Source organism: Mesoplodon bidens (genome assembly GCF_964165515.1).
Source record: "Mesoplodon bidens genome assembly, chromosome: 16".
Lineage (NCBI taxonomy): Eukaryota > Metazoa > Chordata > Mammalia > Artiodactyla > Ziphiidae > Mesoplodon > Mesoplodon bidens.
In genome coordinates this window covers 5442543-5465347 of record NC_138173.1, presented here as the reverse complement: position 1 = coordinate 5465347, position 22805 = coordinate 5442543, and the positions used below count along the sequence as shown (strand labels likewise).

At 43.6% G+C, this 22805-nt stretch overlaps 1 protein-coding gene across 3 annotated transcripts in view; it reads right to left on the bottom strand.

Moving 5' to 3' along the window:
• The window catches only part of LYN (LYN proto-oncogene, Src family tyrosine kinase), a 107318-nt gene that overhangs the window by 54154 nt on the left and 30359 nt on the right, over positions 1-22805 (bottom strand). The window contains exon 1 of one of the 3 annotated variants that reach the window (XM_081214290.1): positions 18480-18497. The exons of the other annotated variants lie outside the window; for them this stretch is intronic. The gene's annotated coding sequence lies outside the window, so the exon portion shown is untranslated. Of the gene's footprint in view, positions 1-18479; positions 18498-22805 lie in introns of those variants that run through there. 3 annotated transcript variants of the gene reach the window in all.

Genomic DNA, 22805 nt, shown 5'->3' with positions numbered 1-22805 from the left:
GCAGGGGACACGGGTTCGTGCCCCGGTCCGGGAAGATCCCACATGCCGCGGAGCGGCTGGGCCTGTGAGCCATGGCCGCTGAGCCTGTGCGTCCGGAGCCTGTGCTCCGCAACGGGAGAGGCCACAGCAGTGAGAGGCCCGCGTACCGCAGGGAAAAAAAAAAAAGGACAGGGGAGGGGAAGGGGCGGAGCTCTATCTTGCATGAGATTTGAATGAATGGGGGAGGGGGGAGGACACGTGGCTGGATCCTTGGGGAAATCTGAATAGGTGTAAACGTGATCGTGGGCAACTGCGCGCTTTAAAGGTGTGATGACGGTACTGCGGTCACGCAGGAGAAGGTCCACATCAGAGGAGATGCACGCAAGGCAGGTAGGGATGCAAGCTCATGGCATCTGCAACTTTGAACACTTCCGCCAAAATGAAAAAGAGAAAGGGGGCCGGGGGAACAAGAGGAGGGGACAAATGTGGCAAAATAGTAAAGTAAAAAAACAACAAAAAACAAAAAACAGTTCATTTAGGTGAGGGTATTCTTTTTTTTCTGTAGATTCGAAATTTTCAAAATAAAAAGTCGGATAAGGGTGAAAATAGGAGGATGGTATGAACAACTTTATGAAAAAAAATTTTTTTTCCAAAATATTAGGAACCCCTGTAGTGTGTATGTGTGCGCGCGCGCATTTGTGTGTGAAGGTAGGAGATGAGATTAGAAAAGCGCTTTGTGGGTCTTCGTTACAGGGCGCAGAGCGAGGAATCGGTGACCCAGACCTCTGAAGGGGTGACGGCGATTGTCCGAGGGCCCGCTCCGTGGGAAGGAAGACAGAGAATGAAAATAAAAAGCAGGTGGATGTGTGAGGCGGTGAGATAATCCGCAGATTATCGTTTATTTACGCTTATGTCATGATTTCCCCTCCCCCATCACATGGATAATTGAGAACCAAAAGTACGTACTGTAGAGGAAGGCCCTAACCCACTAGCACTGAGCTTTGAGTTTGGGTCCCTGCAATTCAAACACTCCAGCAAAAAAGCTCAGAGAGCATCTTGCTGCGTCAGGGGATAAACACCACCAGCTCACACCAAGTCCTCAATTCTTTTCACTGTACGAAGGTACCAGAAAAGCACAAAACACATGCACCCCCAACAAAAACTGAGAGCACAGTTACGTGTTTGCAAGTGACAGGAGCTACGCTTTACAATGATTCACACCTTAGTATTTTTCAATTAAACATTTGTAATTTTCTGAGCATCTCATTTAATCCTCGAAGAAACTCCATGACCCAGGTATTATTAACCCCACTTTACAGAGAAGTAAACTGAGGCTTGCAGAGATTAAATGGCTGGCCTGAAGCCATTGCACAAGTGCATGATGGACTCACATAGTTTTAGCCTAAAGTCTGTGCTTTTTCTTTTTTTTTTTTAATTACCATGTTGCCAAACAATGGCTATTTTGAAACATGCATTTTATCTCCTTATTAATAATACTAAAGAGATTGTTTTTATAGCCTCTTCTTTCTCAAAAGGATCTGAAATGCTTTTACAAAAAGTGAGTTTAATAAGCTGGAAACAGAAAACTCGAGGCAACGAGAAGAGGAGGATCAAATGTGGAACCCGGTGGGCACCAGATCTGCGGTAGCAGGCTTCCTGGCAGGAGGAGCCAGAGGAAAGCCCGCATCATCGCGCTTTCACCAGGGAAAGAGGAAGCTGACCTGGTCCTCGCCAGACAGGGAGGCCCCGGCATGAGAATTCTAAAGTTTTGTATGATGGGCTTTACATAAAGTGCTGTGGATGATGTAGATGACAACGTCTTCAATTTTTTTTGTTTGTTTGTTTAACAGTAAATGAAGGCACATTTTATGTGTGGAGGCTGTGAGTTACTCATAATAATACCTGAGTGTCTGACATGCAAATACAACCCTGGGATGTTCACACATAAGCTCGAGTAGGTGATCTAATGAGACAGAGACAGTGGGCAACCCTCTGTCACAAAGGCAATACGAACGAATGTTCGTATCAGTCTTATTTATACTACAGACAGAGAAGAGGTGTCCCTCAATAGGGGAGAGTCCATTAAATGAGATCAAACTGACATATTATGAGACTGAAGTGGGGTAAAAGAGAGATTTGTATAACTTGGATGTTCTTGACCACCAATCATTATTGACTGAAAACAAATCATATATAACAATCAATTTATATAACCAATCAGTATATACATATATATACGCACACACACATACCCATATATATGTAATGTCCACAGAAAACAGTCTGAAAGGATACCCAGTACCATGTTGGCTGGGTTCTGAAGTCCACTTGTAAGGTGCACAATCATATACAGAAATTTTCTCTTAAAAATTCCTAAGGAAGACACCACAATTTGCAAAATATTTTGGAGTAAAGGACTGTGAAGTTGGATTGCTAAACTCAGATCCTGGGTCCCTCAATTATTAACTGTGGGAACCTGGGCAAGTGGCCTAACCTCTGTGCTTCAGTTTCCTTCTGAAAAAATGGAGGTAACTTCATCGAGCTCATTAGGTTGTTATGAGGATTAGATGAATTAAATCAGTTAATATTTGTAAAGTGCTTAGAAGTGTACTTAAAGCAGCACACAGTAAGAGCTAGATACATCTTTGTTAAATACATAAATAAATGTGGTCCAAATGCCAGTTTTCCCTCCAACATTGGAAGAGAAACAATCCCACCTCACCCCAAACAGGGAACAGCAGAAGCACATCTCCCATCTCAGCCTCAGGCTCACACATGGGCCACTTGCATTTTCTCCCTCTCTGTCCCCTCCCCTCTTTTGGGCAAGGTACCCTATATGTCATGTTACTCTGCTGTCCACTTTTATAACATGATGACCTGAAAGTAAATGTGTATATTACTCTGTCATTAAGGAAGAAGCCAAGGAATTGTGTAGTGAAAGAGGTTCCTGAGTTTGGATTTGTATAATATACATTTTGGGTAATATTTTGTTATTCATTGTCAGTTTCACAAGTTTAAAAGATATTCCATCATGTCTATTTCAACCTGAAGTCCATACAAATTCACCTCCCTCTCGGCTATACAAAGATTTTTAAATCACCAATTTCTCATATTCTGAGAGCTTAAAGAAATCAAAAACAGGAAATTGGATGCCACTTCCCCTATAAAATCTAAATCCACGTTTTAACAGCTATTTCACACAATCCTAGATCTTAAAATTTAAAAACAAAGGTACTAGAATTTAACCCCTGAGAACCTAAATTTCTTGCCTTTACAAAGTGCTACAAAAGAAATTTTTGTTTTTATTTTTATTACGACTTACGCATTTTGTTTTTTGACGACTGATGCATTTTCTGCCTTTATCCTAGCAGCCAAAAAGAAATTAAAAACATTTCTTTCCCACTTCACTGCAACTTCCCAAGCTTAGTTCGTAAATTTGCATTGCGTTTTCCCAGCAGCAAGTGAATGACTCATCCACAGGCTCTGAAGTCTCCATCCTGTCACTGTCCTTCTCTTGCCTGATCTTGCAACATCAAGTGGTCATGTTCTGGAGCAACCAGGAACATCTCTAGGGTAGGAGACAGACGGCGCGTGGGAAAAAAGAGAAAGACGTGGAATTGCTTGCTCTGTGTCTGGCACAGCGCATACCAGGATGATACCCCGATAGATGGACCTGTGCCTGGTGATCAAAGGTCCCTGTTAAAGTGGACCTTGGCCCATCGGCCTTGAAGCTGCACTTCTGTCCACTCAAGCCTCCCGCATGACTGTGGAACGAGCTCACCTCCAAAACAGTTTTCTGAGTTAGGGGGCCTAGAAAGAGAAAGGAAGCCCCAAGGCCATGGAGATGGGTGGTAACGATCCCCCAGACAAAAGTGGCCTTGAGCTTCCAAAGTAGGTTGAGTTTGGTTCAAGGGTCATTCACAGGGACTCGTCCTAAAACAATTCTCATCCATGCAGTCTGCAACCAGTTGCATAACTCAAGAGATGTACTTTGCCCACCCAAACAGAAACCTTTTAGACACCCTTTGATTGTTTTCCTTCTTACTTTACTTTCAAGGATGAGACTTTGGAGGCTTTTTTAGAGAAGCAAAGTCCACCGAGGAGTTGCGATGTTTTCTCCAAACTACTTAGCAGAAAGAAAGGGGGTCAGAAAAGACTCACAGGTGTCCTCGGGAGGGCAGAAGAGGAGAGAGTGCCAGAATTAACTCCACGACCAATGCCATCACTTCCAACCTAAGTAGCTGTCTTTTCTTTTGTCGATTTTCCTAAATTCCTTTTGCAAGAGATAGAATTGAAAAGGGTATATAGCCAGACTCTCTTTACTTAGGCAACTAAGGTTTTTGTTTCTTATACACCATAGTAATCATTTTCATACATTCTTGATATTTTTCCTCAATAAAATCACCCAGAAAGCCATTGTCAACACAGTTGGAAAGCTGGTAACCCAGGTCCACCTGGCTCCAGAGCCTGGCTTTCTTACTTGACCAGCCTCTACTATAAAGCCTTCCCTAAGGTCTAAATACCTTATGAAACAAGAACACTGTCTTGGGGCAACTAAGTCAATGTCATTTTGGTACTTGGCAATCCCCAGCTCCCAGTTCTCCTCGAGGTTCCGTATCAAGAGCAGGGCTTTGACGACTTAGCCCGCAGAGCTGCTCCTGTGGTATGAATTTCACCTCCAGTCTGTGACTAAGGTTGAGCCATCGGGCTCCCCCTTGAAGGAAGGGCGATGTGATTTAAGAGAAGTACTCTTTGATTTACAAGAATGAGGAACAGGAGCCTGAAGGGGAGAGCACTAGAAAGACTAGGACTGGGATAGAATCAGTGTCCAAGGGGGCAGCCATCCCCCGTCCACGTTTTTTTCTTAACTGAGTATCTCTGGCTTTCTTGCTTCTATGTCATTTCTTTATTACTATTATTATTATTTAGTTAATTTTTATTGGAGTATAGTTGGTTTATAATGTTGTGTTAGTTTCAGGGGTACAGCAAAGTGAATCAGTTATTCGTATACATATATCCACTCTTTTTTAAATTCTTTTCCCATATGGGTCGTCACAGAGTATTGAGTAGAGTTCCCTGTGCTCTACAGTAGGTCCTTATTGGTTGTCTGTTTTATATATAGTAGTGTGTATACGTCAATCCCAATCTCCCAGTTTATCCCTCCCCCCTTACCCCCTGGTAACTGTAAGTTTGTTTTCTATGTAGGAAACATCCACTTTTCCTAGTAAGTACCAGCTGGGTAAGGGGGTGGGGTGGGAAGTGGCTTTAAGACTGTCTAGATGGTTCCAGGTCCCCTCCCTGCTTTGTGTCTCCCACACGGTGGAGCATGAAGGAAAGGAGGTGTCAAGACAAGCCTCCCCTCACTCAGCCTGCTGAAGGTTTGAAGGGGACCCAGGTGTTTCCAACTGTCCTAATAGGATCCACTTGCTTGGGGGGTGGGTGTCAGTGTAACATTCCCCCCAGTCAGCAGTGCCAGTCCTATCAGCAGGCACACCAAGAACATGGAAAGAATCTATGGCTTCTTTCTCCCCAAGTAACACAAGAGAAACCTGCATCTACCTACATCTTGGAAAGGAGCAGAAGAAATGTGAAGGACCAAGCTCTTCTCTTAAAGGAAGAGAGTCGTGATGGAAAAGAGACTATTTAAAATGGAAAAGATCTGAACCCACTTGGCAAACTGAAGGCCATTTTTCCACCTGCTGCTACTCAGACCACTGGAGAGAGAAGAGTTAGACAATGTGAAGCTTGCTTTCTTGCTTTCTTTGCACAGCTGAATTGCAATTGTAAAGTCTGCAAGCCTGCTACCCAAAAGATGCAGTAGGTTCTGGAATTAGATAGTGGTGATGGTTTTACAACTCGTGAATACACTAAAGACCACTCAATTGTACACCTTAAACGGGTAAATTGATGGTATCTGAAGTGTATCAATAAAAAATTAATTTTAAAAAGGTCCTCCCCCACCCAGAAATGAGAGATCCACTGCAGTATGGCTGATTTCTTCTTCATTAACTTTTCTTTATGCCTGTGTGATCAAAATCTGATACATTTTAATTTATCTCGTGTTTGCTGATGTCTTTATCTGGTTTGAAACCATTTCTTTATTATGTGCTTTAAGACACAGGCACGGCTGCAGGAAGACCCAGGGGTTAGGAGTGAACCATAACATGAATGTGTAGCATAAAAACGTAAAGCTAACCTGACACGAAGATATTTTGAAATAATGATGTGTAAATACAGCAACTTGACTGCATTTATTAGAACTTTAATAAACCAGTACAGTTTTAATCACTACATGTATTAGAATAAGTCCAGAAAAGAAGTGCAAGACAACTCCAGAGATAGATGAGGTTCAAACACCTGGAGGTTTGGCATCCAGGACAGAAAAAGTGGAAGAGTAACTTGGCTCTTGCCTGGAAGAGAGAGCAGAGAGGTCACGAGAGGTGCAGCGAAGTTAGGAGTTAGGACACCTGACTGCTGGGTCCAGCCTGGACTGTCCTATAATGATGGACAAAACCACTCCTGTCTCTGGCCTCTAATCTCCTCACCATGAAATGAAATTGCTGGGCTTGACAGGAGAGAGTAACTGATAGTCTTCACCTTGACAACACTTATCAAGGTCTTTAAAATGTATCCACTTCCCAACAAATCCTCACCTCCATAAATAAGTGATTTCTAAGAAAATAACTGGGCAGTTACACAAAGCTCTGTAGAACAGGATTTTTATTGTGAGACTGTTTGTAATACCATCCAATTAGAAATAGACTTGCTTGACATGGAAGCAACCTAAATGTCCATCGACAGACAAATGGATAAAGAAGATGTGGTACGTGTATACAATGGGATATTACTCAGCCTTAAAAAAGAATGAAATAATGTCACTTGCAGCAACATGGAGAGATTATCATACTAAGTGGAGTAAGTCAGACAGAGAAAGACAAATAGCATATGATATCACTTATATGTGGAATCTAAAAAACATGATACAAATGAACTTATTTACAAAACAGAAGCAGACTCACAGACTTAGAAAACAAACTTATGGTTACTAAAGGGGAAAGGTTGGGGGAAGATAAATTAGGAGTTTGGAAGTAACATATACACACTACTATTTATAAAATAGATAACCAACAAGGACCTACTGTATAGCACAGGGAACTATACTCAGTATTTTTTAATAAGCTATAATGGAAGAGTGTAAAAAAAAGAATATATGTATATATATATATATATATATATATATATGTAGTATACAACTGAATCTCTTTGCTGTACACCTGAAAGTAACACAACATTGTAAATCAACTGTACTTCAATTAAAAAAATAAATTAAAAAAAGAAAAAATGGACTTGCTTGCCAAATAATAGGTCATTGGTTAAATAAATGTAGAACAGTTCTTGAAATTCATTTCACCCAAAGCCAGTTTTCTGAGGATTTTCATTTTACAAGATGATCAGTTTATCAAAATTTGTATCTTTTAACTATTTGTGAGGTGTATATAATTTCATATTTGATGGGATGTTTTAACAGCTTAGTTTACTGACGGTTTGTGTTAGTTTTCAACAGCTTAAGGGTATAACAATTCTTATCAAATGTAATTGTTTTAAAAGCTTTTGAAGATTTCTATGATGCTTTTTTTTAACATCTTTACTGGAGTATAATTGCTTTACAAGGGTGTGTTAGTTTCTGCTGTATAACAAAGTGAATCAGCTATACGTATACATATATCCCCATATCTCCTCCCTCTTGCGTCTCCCTCCCACCCTCCCTATCCCACCCCTCTAGGTGGTCACAAAACACCGAGCTGATCTCCCTGTGCTATTCGGCTGCTTCCCACTAGCTATCTGTTTTACATTTGGTAGTGTATATATGTCCGTGCCACTCTCTCCCTTCGTCCCAGCTTACCCTTCCCCCTCCCCGTGTCCTCAAGTCCATTCTCTACGTCTGCGTCTTTATTCCTGGCCTGCCCCTAGGTTCATCAGAACCTTTTTTTTTTAGATTCTATATATATGTGCGTTAGCATACGGTATTTGTTTTTCTCTTTCTGACTTACTTCACTCTATATGACAGACTCTAGGTCCATCTATGATGCTTTTTTAAGGAATACTCTATTTTTAGAAACTAAGGACAGTTGAGTCTTCTTAGAACTATATTAGCCTTAGTTATTAGTAATTAGTAGCCTAATTATTAAGAATATGAGATAACTGGAGAAATTTGATCATTTACTGAATATATTTTAACAGAGGAATTTTTGTTATGTTTAATAATGGTATTAAATTTATGTTGAAAAATGATTCTCTATCTTTTAGAAATAAAATTAAAATATTTATGGATGTAATTTTTGAAATAGTAACTAGTAGCTTAAATGTAATATGAGATATGTTTGTTTCTGTAGTTTCCTAGTTCATTTCTTAACTTTACATTTTTAGGATTTTAAGCTAATTTCTAAAAATTCTTTGACCCTAGTAACATGTTTTTGGTTATGTTTGAGGCTCAAGTCTTCTGCTTCTTTCTAGAAATTCCTCTACACACCTTCACTTCCTTTCCGCATCTCAAAGCTGTTCCATCCTTTCATATCGAATGATTTTACAAACAGCTGACAGATCAACACAGCTTCATTTCTCCTTAGAATCCAGAGGTTTAGCATGCTATATGTGTTGGGAATGTTTGATCACTTCCAATTTCTTTCTGATGCTTCTAAATTTAAATCTAAACTTAAATTAAAATTTTAGTTTTTTAATTGCACAACCCTCAGACTTGATATGCCATTTGAAGAACTAGCAGGAGAACATTAAAAATGCATAAAGTTTCAGGCTTCCCTGGTGGCGCAGTGGTTGAGAGTCCGCCTGCCGATGCAGGGGACATGGGCTCGTGCCCCGGTCCGGGAGGATCCCACATGCCACGGAGCGGCTGGGCCCGTGAGCCATGGCCGCTGAGCCTGAGCGTCCGGAGCCTGTGCTCCTCAACGGGAGAGGCCACAACAGTGAGAGGCCCGCGTACCGCAAAAAAAAAAAAAAAAAAAAAGCATAAAGTTTCTTTAAAAAATAGAAATAATATTCAAGTAGTTAAAAGAAACACATCTTCTGGTAAATTGAAACATTTGATAAATTCATCAAATTGGCCTTTAGGCAATTGGCCTTTGTAAAATTGATCTAGAAGATGATACCTCAACATGAAAGAATACTAGTGGTCACTAAAATATTGTACATTATATTTGTTGACATTAAAAGATATTCACAATATATTTAAGCTAAAAAACAATACATATAGCATAATACCATTTTTGTGAGGGGGAAAAGATATGAATAGGCAGGAAAAGAGTCTAGGAAGAAAAATCGTAAAATATCACAATGTTCATCTACAGGTGATTGGGCTGCAGGTATTTTTGGGTTTGCCTTTTTCATCTTCCTATCATATATATATCTGTGAATAGGAAATTATATATATATATATATATATATATATATATACACATTATATATATTTAGATATATACAACTTTATATATATACATGTTATATACATATATATATAATTTCCTATTCACAGATATATATATGTATACACACATATATCAGAGTCTGAAGGACCTTATGTCACATTATTATATAAGGGTAATTAATTACCCTTATTCTAAAATTTTAAAAGATGTTTTTCATTTTGTGTAAATTATATATATGTATATATAACACACACATATATACGTGTCTTTATTATATATATATGTATATATATATATAACATGTAATATACACACATACATAAACTTGTATAAAAATTTTAAGACAAGAGAATCTGAACCCATGGTCTAAGGTCCTTCAAGCCCTGTTAATCTGTGAGAGTAAAGAATCTGGGGAGGATGTAGCTGGAGCTGTCGCCTTTGCTAAGATTGCTAGGAAAAGAAATGTCAATCATATAGACTGTTACAGACCTCAGGAAAACGGCTCGGCGTCCAGGAGATGCAGCCAAGTGCGCTCTGGATGGACAGCAAGGGCCTGCTGGCTGTCTCAGGAGATAACAAGCACTCAGGTTCCCAGATGTACACAAGAGGCAGGTTCAGTTGATACCTACAAGTCCCCTTCTCTTTGACTCCAAGAAAGTTGGAAAGTCGTGCCCAGATCCATGATGGGAATGAGGTGAGGGGCAGCGAAGGAGCTGGTGAGGCTGGGGGAAGGCTACGGGCTGAGCTGTAAGAGAGGAGGCCAGGGTCCTGACGCTCTCATGACAACAAATACACTGAAGATGCAGTGAGGCACCCGGAATCAATGTGCACAAAGCCGGTCCCCATTTGCATAACTCTTAGTTGAACAACTTCACACAGAGGAAGACACGGGGGATTGATGAAACGAGCAGGGGTTTTTTGGTTTTGTTTCTCTTAAAAATAAAAGGGAACACTATGAAAACAAGATGAGCTCATGGAAACTTAGGTATCACAGGGAAATGTATCATTTAAAGGACCAGAAGAGGAAATTCAAAGCAGAGTCTGAATTATGTACTACAACCCAAGAAGTGGAAGAAACATCAACCTTGTTTCTAGCCTCAGATTTTTATGATCAATGATCCAGCCACCTATCTTTAGAAGTATATATAATGATATATTTAAATTTTACTTTAAGAGGTCAGTCAGGTTTACATAAATAGATTTCACAAAAAATAGAAATGATTATGAAATTGAGAAAAAGTGAAACTAAGCCCAAGACAGCGAAAAGAAGCTGAAGGTTGTATCTTACCATAAGTTTCTGCACAATTGTTAGACACAGACCACAAATCTCCAAAAGTTTAGGTTTTCTAGAGGCTAAACCAAAGAAGAAAACATGCCGTGGATAAATCTGCTTCTCTGCAACAGGCTTTCTCAGCCTCAGTACTACTGACATTTGGAGCCAAAAATTTCTTTGTTGTGGGTTTGTCCAGTGCACTGTGGGGTAGTTAGCGGTATCCTTGGCTTCTACCCACAAGATACCAGGCATGACAACAGAAATGTCTACAGACACTGCCAAATGTCCCCGATGAAAGCTGCATGGCAGGAAATCTGATGTTTCAATTACTGGTAATGATCCTAAGTATAGATATTTTCTGTTACAGAGTGGGGCAGAACCATATGCTTTGTCACTCATCAGTGAATGATGGGCTTATTATTCCATTATAAAATGTAAAGGGCATAGCCAGAAATCTTGTTCAATAGATGTCTGCCACTCTGCTTATACACACAGAAAGATACAGACTCACAAAAACACACGCACACAGACCTGGTGTTTGTTGGACTAGACCCAGAAACTTTCTATGAGAAAATCATCACCCTGATGCTATACTTAAATACAGACAAACTAGTCTCATGAGGTAAACCTAGAAGAAACAGTAAGAATGATCTATTCTACCCACCCCTCTTATGAAGAAACTAAGACTCAAGGAAGTCAAACCAAGATTAGTTACTCATAGATTTTATTTTCACTGAAGGTAACAAAAATAAACCCTCATTTAAAAGTACAGTAAGCAGAATAAAGAGTCCAGAAATGTAGTCAATTGATCTTTCACAAAGGAGATAGGCAATTCAACGGAGCAATGGCAGCCTTTTCAACAAGCGCTGGCAGGAAAAACTGGACATCCACATGCAAAAAGAAAAATTAATCTAGACCCAGATCTTACATCTTTTACAAAAATTAACTCAACATGCATAACAGAACTAAATGTACAAATGCAAAACTATAAAACTCCTAGAAGATAACAGAGGAGAAAATCTAGATGACCTTGGGTCTGACAATGACTTTTTAGATACAAAACCAAACGCATGAGCCATAGAAGAAAAAAATGGATAAATTGGACTTCATTAAAATTAAAAAATTCTGCTCTGCAAAAGACACTGTTAAGAAAATTAAAAGACAAGCCACAGACTGGGAGAAGATCTTTTCAAAACACAAAGGACTAGGGTCCAAAAATCCACAAAGAATTCTTAAAACTCAATAATACAAAAACAAACAACCCAATCGAAAAATGAGCATGAGATCTGAAAAGACACCTCGCCAAAGACAGAGAAATGGCAAATAAGCCTATGAAAGGTGCTCCACGTCATATGTCACAAGGGGGATGCAGGTTAAAACAGTGAGATACCACCACACACCTATGGGAGTGACAAAAATCCAAAACACTGACACCACCCAAGGCTGCGGAAGAGGTACAACAAAAGGAACAAAAAATGGTGCAGCGACTTCAGAAAACAGCTCGGCAGGTTCTTACAAAACTAAATATACTCTTAACATATGACTCAGTAATTCTACTACTTGGTATTTACCCACATGAACTGAGAACTTCGGTTCGCACCAAAACCTGCCCACGGGTGCTTATAGCAGCTTTATTCACAATTGCCAAAACTTGGAAGCTACCAAAACATCCTTCAGTGGGTGACTGGAGAAACAAACTGTGGTCCATCCAGACAATAGAATATTATTTATCAATAAAAAGAAGTGAGCTATCAAGCCATAAAAAGACATGGAGAAAACTTAAATGCATATTGCTAAATGAAAGAAGCCAATAGGAAAAAGCTACATACTGTATGATTCCAACTCTATGACATTCTGGAAAAGGCAAAACTATGGAAACAGTTAAAGTTCAGTGGTTTCCAGCAGTTGAGGGAGAGGGAGGGCTGAATGGGCGGAGCACAGGGGATTTTGGGGGTACTGAACTATTCTATATGACACCGTAATAGTGGACACATGTCATTATACATTTGCCAAAACCCACAGAATGTACAGCCCCAAGAGTGAACCCAATGAAAACAGTGGACTTTCGTTCAGCATAATGTGTTAATACTGGTTCATCAATTGTAACAAATGTATCACACTATGCAAGATGTTAATAATTAAGGGAAACCAAGGGGGTGGTGAGTACATGGGAAACCCTCTGGACTTTCCACTCAGTGTTTCTGGAAACCTAAAGCTGCCCTAAAAAGTAAAGTCTATTAATTTTTTAAAAGTATATTGTGATAGAATAGGAATCAAGCCACATACTTTTGAGTATTTTAGAAAAACGTATCCTCAATTTTGAAAAGACTATTGCCTTAAAATATTTCTGCTGAGAAAAGTTGTACACAGTTTCTAATGTGCCCCTTCCAGGCACCCAATATTCTTTACAATGATCAAGGGCAGGCTGTTACCTGCTCTGCCTTAATCGTTGTGATGTAAAACACAATCGAATTTCATTCAATCTTCTTGACTGAATTCCCAAACTTCTACAATTTTAGCTTGGAAAAATAACTGGCAAGAGGTAGAAGTTCTATTGATGTTTAATAATAAAGTGGTATTCCTAACAATATGCCTGTAGCCATTTAGGATAAATGCAAGATACGACTGATTTAGACGTAAAAGACGGCAGGCAGAGACCATCTGATGATGCAGCCCTGAGTACGCACACATATTTGCATAGTGAACAGGATTTTATCAGAAATTAGTAATCCTGCAGAAGCACCGCTGTCTACCAGTAGTTCAGTAAGTCGATTAAGTAAAAATAGGATGGGTGGCTGATGCGTAAACTATATGGCACCATTCATGGGACTATTGTAGAGCCACTGAAATTGAGGATAAGAAACTGGTTGGATCTGGTGAGTAAAACTGGATCAGGGATGCTAGGAAGGAGGGGTAGGTGTCTGATGTTTCATATTAAAGCTTTTTAGTTGTTCTGCTTTTTAAATTATGTGCAAGTATCACCTTGAAAGTGATACGCACTCATTTTTAAGTATGACTAAAAGAATTCTGTGACTAAATTTTAAAAAAATGTTTATAATGTAATTTTTTTAACAAAGCGAGGTTAAAATTTAACCTACATTGTGATCACATATGTAGAAAAGAGTTTAGAAAGGAATATGGAAATCAAATTAAATCAAAATGGGGGGAGAATCAGTACAGTGTTATGATATGTGATGGGTTTTTAAATTACAAATTACAAACACTTGCTTATTACAATAAAAGAAACTAATTTTTAAAAAAATTGAAGGTAAAATAAAAACACTTTCACACTTTTTTCTTTTTTTTTTTTTTTGCGGTACGTGGGCCTCTCACTGTTGTGGCCTCTCCCGTTGCGGCGCACAGGCTCCGGACGCACAGACTCAGCGGCCATGGCTCACGGGCCTAGCCGCTCCGCGGCATGTGGGATCTTCCCAGACCGGGGCACGAACCCGTGTCCCCTGCATCGGCAGGCAGACTCTCAACCACTGCGCCACCAGGGAAGCCCCACTTTCACACTTTTATGGTCAGTTTTTATTTTTCTCCCTCTCCATTGCCAACAGTGTAGCTATGACAAGCTACACTGTTTTACTTTCATAAAAATATAGTGGTTGAAAAGAAGAAAAAAGGGACTTCCCTGGGGTCCAGTGGTTAGGACTCTGTGTTTCCACTGCAGGGGGCATGGGTTCAGTCCCTGGTGAGAGAACTAAGATCCCACATGCCGCATGGTGTGGCCATACATTAATTAACTAATTAATTAATTAAAAATACAGTGGTTGAATTAAACATGAAACACAGGGAGCCACTTACGGCAGCCATCTCAATGCAGTGTGGCCTCGTAGACTCTGCATGAACTGGGAGGCCAGCAGCCCCAAAGGTGCAGTTTCTGTCCTGCTGCCTGGATGGCAGGGCCGCCTCACTTTCCTCCGATGCAGTGGGGGAGGCATCGATCATCCCCACGGGGCTGGGCTGGAGTTCAGGGGCGTCCAGGGAGGCAAAGGCACAGAAGGCCCTTCCTTCCCGTGGCCTGGACCCCACTCTCACGCCCCAAGCTTGTGGTAAAGTGTGATGGCTAAAAGCCAGGCAACGACTCTAACCTGGGAGACCAGAGGTCACAGGGGCCAAGACTTCTTTAAACAAAGGAAGTAAGGAAGAGAGAGGACTGGAAACCATTCCCTGGACTAATAAGCTTGAGGACAAAGCCCTGACTTACCAAGAGTACTGTAAGATCCCAGATGCCAGCAGAGAGGATCACTGTACACTCCAGGAGTTTAAAAGTGTAAAAGAGGAAACTGAGGCCAGGGCTGGGTCCACAGTTACTTTCTTAAAATAGGTGTGGCCCAGAAGTATCATAAGTTGGAGGAGAAGAAAGAGAAGGCGGAGAACAGGCCTACACGGTGGTTCCCAAACGGTGTGCTGAGGCACCCCAGGGCGCCGTGGAGAACTCCCAGCGTTCCTGGGGATATTTCACATTTTCAAGGGAATCACAAGGACCTCTGCTGGACACTGTGACTACTAGCTCTACCTTAGATTATGCCACACCCATTTCACCCACTCACATCTGCCTGAAAGCGGATTCTCTGTGGTTGCTGTGATAAAAAGCAGCTATCCCATGAAGATAAACCTGGGTCAGAAAGTGAGGATGGTGGGATCCAACTAAGATCCCAAGAGTTGAGAGGGCATGTGGCACAGGTACACACACCCCCTCAGTCATGTCCATTTGGGAGAACAGACAACTGTTCTGTTTTTGCTTTCGGTGGGTGTGCATCATTTTTTCAGATAGTACTATGTTGTTACAACAAATGCAGGTGAAGTGGTTTGGACCCACCTCCCTAGTCACTGGAACTCTTTGGTGCCTCCTCTGCTCTAGGATTGCTGTGAGAAAGTTACTGCGAATGTCATTTTCATTGGCTGTGAACCAAGGGGCTTTGGGAAACTATAAGCCTGTGCCTTTAAAAAGGGCCTAGCACCAGGAGAGCACAGAGCAGGTGGGTGCTGTCAGCTGGAGCTGCCAGGCTGAAAGGGCAGAGGGTGTGGCCCCTGCAGGTGCGCTTGGGGGGAAGGGGGCGTGGCGGTATGCCCTTCACGTTGCCTACCCTGCTCTGAGGAGAAACCACTGATTCCCAGGAAGTGTTGACACTGGAGAGGAAGCCCCTGGTCACTTTCGGAAAATTTTACACCACTTGGGCAGCATGGTGGCTCTTCTGTTGAATTCCCATTATTCTCAGTGCAAATTTCTCATTTTTCTCACCACCCTCATCACCCAGGCTCAAAAGCTCTGTCATCTCTGTGACATCCAGGTCCCATCTTATCCTCTGGAGTCAGGTCTCCATGAAGCCCTGTCATCTTCACAATGTAACCATGCTGGGTTTCTAGGCTTAGGGAAATGCATGGGCCAGATAAACAGTGTCATTCTGACAGCTTCCCCCTACATTAGTCTTCTTTCTCTACTTTATGATATTAAGGACTGACTCAAAGGTCCGCTTTAAGTCTAGCTGTTGTGGGTGGTGTGGTCACCTCCTAGCCAGTCTCTGTGGCATCAGTCTTTTCCCGACTCTTTGCTCAAGTTTGTGAATTACCATTTCATCATATCATTGAGATTCAAAATCCTTCAGACTGCCTTCTACTGTTCACCTGATTAAATGAATGAATACATACATATACTCAGAGCCAAGCTTCCAAACTGAGATGTGCTCTCACTCACTGCCTCCCTGCCCACCCCTCTATACTTACATGACATGAATGTAGATTACAAGATCTATTTTATCATCTGTCTGTCTCTCCTTGCAGGACTGCAAGCCCCGTGAACGTAGAGATTTTTGACAGGTCTGTGCCCTGTTGTATTGCCAGCCCAGAGAGCAGGGCTTGGCGCTTGGAAATGCGCATACACGTGTATCATCACATGGAACTCCCAGTAGAATAAATACTCAAGAAGCGTTAGGCATTATTATCACTACTCTACCACCACCTCGAATTCTGCTACCAACACCTCTCCTATTGCCCACAGGATAAAATCTCAAATATGCAACTTGCCCCTCACAGCCCGGCTCCAGTCCACCTCGACACCGACTGTGTCCAGGACAGAAACTTGTATTTTTTTATTTTTTTTGCGGTACGCGGGCCTCTCACTGTTGTGGCCTCTCCCGTTGCGGAGCACAGGCTCCGGACGTGCAGGCTCAGCGGCCATGGCTCACGGGCCCAGCCGCTCCGCGGCACGTGGGATCCTCCCAGACCGGGGCACGAACCTGTGTCCCCTGCATTGGCAGGCGGACTCTCAACCACTGCGCCACCAGGGAAGCCCCAGAAACTTGTATTTATTGATATGGCGGCACCACCCTACCTTCCCCGTATAGGCAAATCCCACTGCTCCTCCAAAGCCGCATTCAAACCAAGTCTTGTCTACATCCTTCTCTCCCAGGCTACTTCTCTCCACAATCGATTCGGGACGTAGCCGCAAGCCCCGGGACGCCTCGGACGGTCCTGTTTCGCGTGGTTCTGTACCTCTTGCGTTGGCTCTTGTTAATGTGTAGGTGGCTCTCTCCTCCGTGGAGACTGTAAACTCCTTGAGAGACTCTACCTGCCCTGCCTGTCACCCTGCTTCCACCGCCGAGACACACACAGTCCCCCTACCTGGTCACCATGATGCAGCAACACACCTTCGCTGAATTAAAGTTGAACTTGGAAACCCCATGGACTACAGTTTGCGGTCAGAAGCAGTTCTGTACACCGATCCCATTCTTTTTATCAGCCACAACCTCTCTGGTTTATAGCAGATGGTCAAAAAATGTTAGTTCCCCAAACTGTTTTAGTTTCAGACATATCTAGACCATGACAGCCACCAAGATGCCCCCATTCACTGAGAGTCTGCGACCATTTAAAGAATTTGGGCTGAAATCTCTACTTAATAATTTTACCCAAAATGAAGGAGCCCAGGGCTTTAGGATGAGGAAATTTGGGTCCAATCTGGTTCCTGCATTTATTAAGAGCCATATAAACATCAGCAAGTTACTTAATTAAACTTCATTCTACTTGGGACTTCCCTGGTGGCGCAGTGGTTAAGAATCCACCTGCCAACGCATGGTCATGGGTTCGAGCCCTGGTCTGGGAAGATCCCACATGCCACGGAGCAACTAAGCCCGTGTGCCACAACTACTGAAGCCCACGTGCCTACAACCCGTGCTCCGCAACAAGAGAAGCCACCGCAATGAGAAGCCCGCACACCGCAACGAAGACCCAATGCAGCCAAAAATAAATTAAAAAAAAAAACAACGAAATCTAGCACCAATGGGACACTCTGTTTAAAAAAAAAAGCTTCATTCTACTCATCTGTACAATGTAGATAACACTCTTCTTTCAAGGGTTATTATGAGGATTAAACGCAAGAGCCTAAGTTAAATGCCCCGCCTCAAAAAAGGGAACAATCGGTTACTTCCCGTTTTCCCTCCCTGTCCCCAGAAACAGGGAGAGCCAGATTATAGTGACACTATTGCATGTAAGTGAAGAAAGGCTCATGCGACTTTTGGCACAAAAAAAGTTGCTCAATAAAAATTGCTAAGGGGGCTTTAGCTCTATACATGTAGCTGAGGAGGATTCCACTGGCAACTGAAGCACTGCAGTTTCCACAGCACTGCAGCTGACCTCTAAGGAACCCCACCTACAACTCCATCCCAGCCCCCTGCTCCCGTTACTGAAATGGAAGTGGTCCAGATTTCAGACCTCTCCCCATCTCACGCTGGGCTCCCCTCAATGAGTCCGCTCGATTCTCTGACTGTCTTTACAGCCTCACTCACCTACTGGGCAGGCAAACGAATTCCGTATCTGCAGATCTTTCTTTTTCAGTTGGCTTTGAGTCTTTTCTCGGATTTTGTCACCAAGAGAGTAAAAACCCGAAGAATTCTATTTTGGGCCTCGAGGCGGTTAGGCTGAAGGACCAAGGGAACAAAGGAGCAAAGAGCTGGAACACAACTCAGTCCTGGGTCCTCCACTCCCAGGTTTACGCCAAAGGATAAAGCCACCTCTGTCCAGCTTCGGTGCCTTCAGAGCCGAGGCCCAAGCCTGTCACGGCAGCCACCATGTCCTGAGTTCCTCCTGCAAAGTGGCCGTTCTCTGCCCATCACCCCTTCACCTCCGGGATGCCCTCCAGCCAGTCTCACGCTGAGCAGGAAGAGTCAGGACGGGCACATTAGGCCTTTCAAGCAGCCCCAGGAGGAGGAAGTTTCTTGTTCCCACGGGCCTGGGTTTTTCTCTTTTGGGTGTGTTTTCTCTTTCTGAAACCAGGAAGCTCGATTTGCCTAATGGTCAAACCCAAAAGGATTACAGATTCTTTCTGCAAGAACCCACAGCCCCGTGGCCCATCCCCCCCGTTAAAAGCAGTCTGTTTCCAAACCACCCCGACACAGGGGGGGGGGCTTTCTGTTCTCCCCAGTGAAGCCTGTTCTACGCCATTATTTGGATGAAAAATACTACATTAACAGATCACTCATATTTCTGTTTGCCCCCTCTCACCAAAACGCTAAAAGTGCAAACACTAAATTATATCTCAATTCCCTAAAGAGACAAGAAGCACACTTTCTTTTCCCTCTGCCTCTCAGTGCACTCACTTGGAAACTGAGGCCACTGCCCCCTACCCCCAGGGCCACTGTAGAGTGAGCTGAGCTGGTCCCCAGGGCACCCACTCTGGGAGGGCTCTTGTCAGCATCACTTATGTGCGGTTACCCACGACTGCCTGATTCTTCCCAAAGAATCCTTTCTGCATTTGTCACTCTTAATTCTTTTAAATGTATTTTCAGTTGCGCTGGCGGGAGCAGTATGTCCTGTATTTGGTCCACCAATGTATTTATTAGGCCACGATTCCTAACGTGAGCTGCGCATTACAACACCGTGGGGGCTTTTAGGGGAAATGCCCTGGCTCTACCCCAGACCATTTAAATCAGGATCTCTGGGGGTCAGGCCTGGGAGACAGCATTTTAAAGTCTCCACAGGTGAACAAGTAACGCTAAGACTTTTAGGTAGTGGTGAGTGCCATGCAGAAACAGCAGGGTAGCAGAAGAGGGAGGGACAGATGGTGGGTGAGCAGGTCTGTGTGAGAACGTGCTTAAGCTGAGGATCCCGTGGAAGGGAACGGCCCCGCGGAGTCCCGCACGCTGATCAGAGACGGAATGGGCGGTGGGCTGGGCTGACCCAGCATCAGAGGCGGGAAGTCGGCGAGGCGCCATGTCCCCCGAGCACCCTGGCTGCTTCCAAATGCAGACTTGCTTACTCAGCCCTCCCTTCAACTTGGGGCAACTTTTGTGCAATCTCTCAGCTTCCTTCCAGTATTTCCCCCTTTCTGCTTACTACAGCCAGAGGAGGTTTCCATGGAAACCCAAAGAATTTCTACTAATGCCACAGGTTATTTAGTTTAAATTCATCTCCTGTACGGAGTCATAGTTGACAAACATGGAACTTCACATCAGGAAATCTGGGGGAATGTATTACAGCCTAGACCACCGAGCATCCCAGATGTATTCCTCTACCTTGTCTGGACCTCTATCTTCTCTTCCCTTGTATATCACGTGGGTCAAACTAAACACCCATCTCTTCCAGCTCAAATTCTGTGCAACTGGGGTCACTGTCACTTGTTGAATCTAATGGAGGAGAGACATAGGAGGCACAAATATCTGTAAGACACGGGCCTCTCCCCAAGGAGCCGAGGGGATTAGTCCTGGGGTACGTGGAGGCTAATTTCCCAGGGTGCACATACTCGGGGAACTCTTTTCTTCCCTTCTTTCTCCAGTTCATGTCACCAGCTCATTCAAACCACCTCCCCCTCCCACACTCCCTCAACTTCACAAGTCTGATAAAGTACTATTAGTGTATGCACTGTGTCGAAACATGTGAAGAGCAGTTTCAAAGCATGACTCTACCTGACCTCAGTCATCACCCCAAATTACCAAAACCTGGTATTTTATTTTTCTGTCTGTACACACACACACACACACACACACATACACACACACAGCGTTACCGTCCCCACATCTCTAGTTTAGAGCCAGACAGAGGTCAGCGTGTGCCCGTCTCTCAGGGGTGGGGCGTCGTGACATCCAGCAGACACGATGAGTGATTTATGTCTTCCTTCACATCTGGTGCTCAGGAGTCACATCAAAGGCAGGACACCCATTTGGAACCATTGTTCCAGTGTAAGTGTCTACACCGCTGCCCTCTGATGCCAATGCATGGCTCCATTGCTCTATGATCTAGACTCTGCCTGTGCCTTCCTGAGTGGTGTCACATTTGGAAATCAGGCATAAATCTTTCAAAATCACCCAAAGTAATCGGATGATGTCCAGAAGAAGCAGAAAGTTTCTCCCGAGAAGCACGATTTTTAAACGAGCAAAGAGCACACGATGGGAAACACAACCTCATCAGTTCTAAGTTACTGGTTTTAAATAGCTAACGTCTATTTAACTCTTACTGTGTACCTGGCACCGTGTCAAGCGCTTTACGTGGACTGTTTCATTCAGTACTTAGGACGATCCTTCATATACTTCTATCATCTCCATTTAACAGATGAGAAAGTTGAGGCTTAGGCAGGTAAAGTAACTTCTCCAAGGTGACAGAGGCAGTAAACAATGGAGCCAGAGTTGACCTGCCCGCTTTCGGGTAAGCACCACTTGCCCCCAGAACCCCGAGAGTCCACATTTGAGCGCACGCGGTGAAAGCGAGGACCACCGTGCCCCACTGCCCACCCAGAATGGCTGCCCTCTGGGAGTGGGTGAGACCGGCTGTCGGATACTGGCAGGTAGAGGGATCCTTTGTGGGTGGCGTGAGGCTGGCAGAGGTCAGGAGCAGGAGAGAGCGATTACAGAAGACACCTGTTCAGGGCAGAAATGGGCGGATACCAACATCTACTCAAGAAACGTTACAAGTCCCCTCCTGATGCTTTACAGAAGAAGACAGAGTCAACATTTCTGAGCTGGAGAAGACTGAAGAAGGCATCAAGGCCAGCAACCTCCGCATCTCCTGGCAATGGCTTCGAAAGGCCAACTCCCAGCTGGACCTCGGGTATCACTGTCTCTCTATAAAACAAGGAGGTTGGACTAGTGAATCAGTGGTTCTGGAACTTCAGCAGGTGTGAGAAGTGCTGGAGGGTTTGCTCAACCTCAGGTCGCTGGTTCCACCCACAGAGGGTCTGATTATGCAGATCTGGGTGGGGGGGGGATTGGCATTTCTAACCAGAGGCTTGACGATGTCTGGAACGGCGGAACAAAATTGTAAAAGATCGGGCAAAGAACGGTAAGAGTTGCAGTGGGAAGCGAGCAGCATCCAATTCTAGAATTCAGGGAGCTTGGACAGCCGCAATGCACTGTGATGGAAATTGAAATGAGAAGACACATTTTCAAAAGGAAGAACAGATAACAGATTAGGCTTTAAGTGAAGGTACAGCCTCAGTCAACCCATGTTTAATATACGAATTATAAAATGGATCTTTTCATCTAATTAACAAACCCATCTCTACTTCCTGTCTATTTGGACGTCATTCAATTATCCCAGTTCAAAGCAGGAGGAACCTCAGGCACACAGCGGGCTGAGAGCCCCTCCAAGCCCAGTGGCCTGGATCCCCCGACACGAATCCAGGGCCATGGTTCACCTTCTCTGCATCTGTTTGAAACAGCTCCTCTGTTACAGACAAAATGAACAAGGTCGGGGGGGTGAAAAAAACAAAACAGCAACTGCCTTGATCTTTCTTCCTTTTCAAGTAGGTAAATCTTCTGGATTTTGTTCTGAGATGGTGTTTTCTCATGTCTGGGAGGGGAGAGGGGGGCTGGCGGGAAAGACGTACAAGCAGCACAACCACCATGGAGATTGTTGTCTGGATTCCCAGTGAAATTCTGGAACGGAGGCTCCAGGGCCCCAGGGCCCCAGGGCCCCAGGGCTTGGGCTGGTGGCTGGACGCCTGCAGATGGTCTCAGCAGGGCCCAGTCAAGGCTGCTGGTCGGCCTGGCCCATGCACATGGCCCCTCCCTCTCTGAGCCCCAAAGGGGCCTGACACTCTCACACATGGACACAGGAGCACTCTCACTTTTTCTTCTCCACTGTCACTTGAAGGGAGCACCTGCTCCCTAAGGTATGGGCTC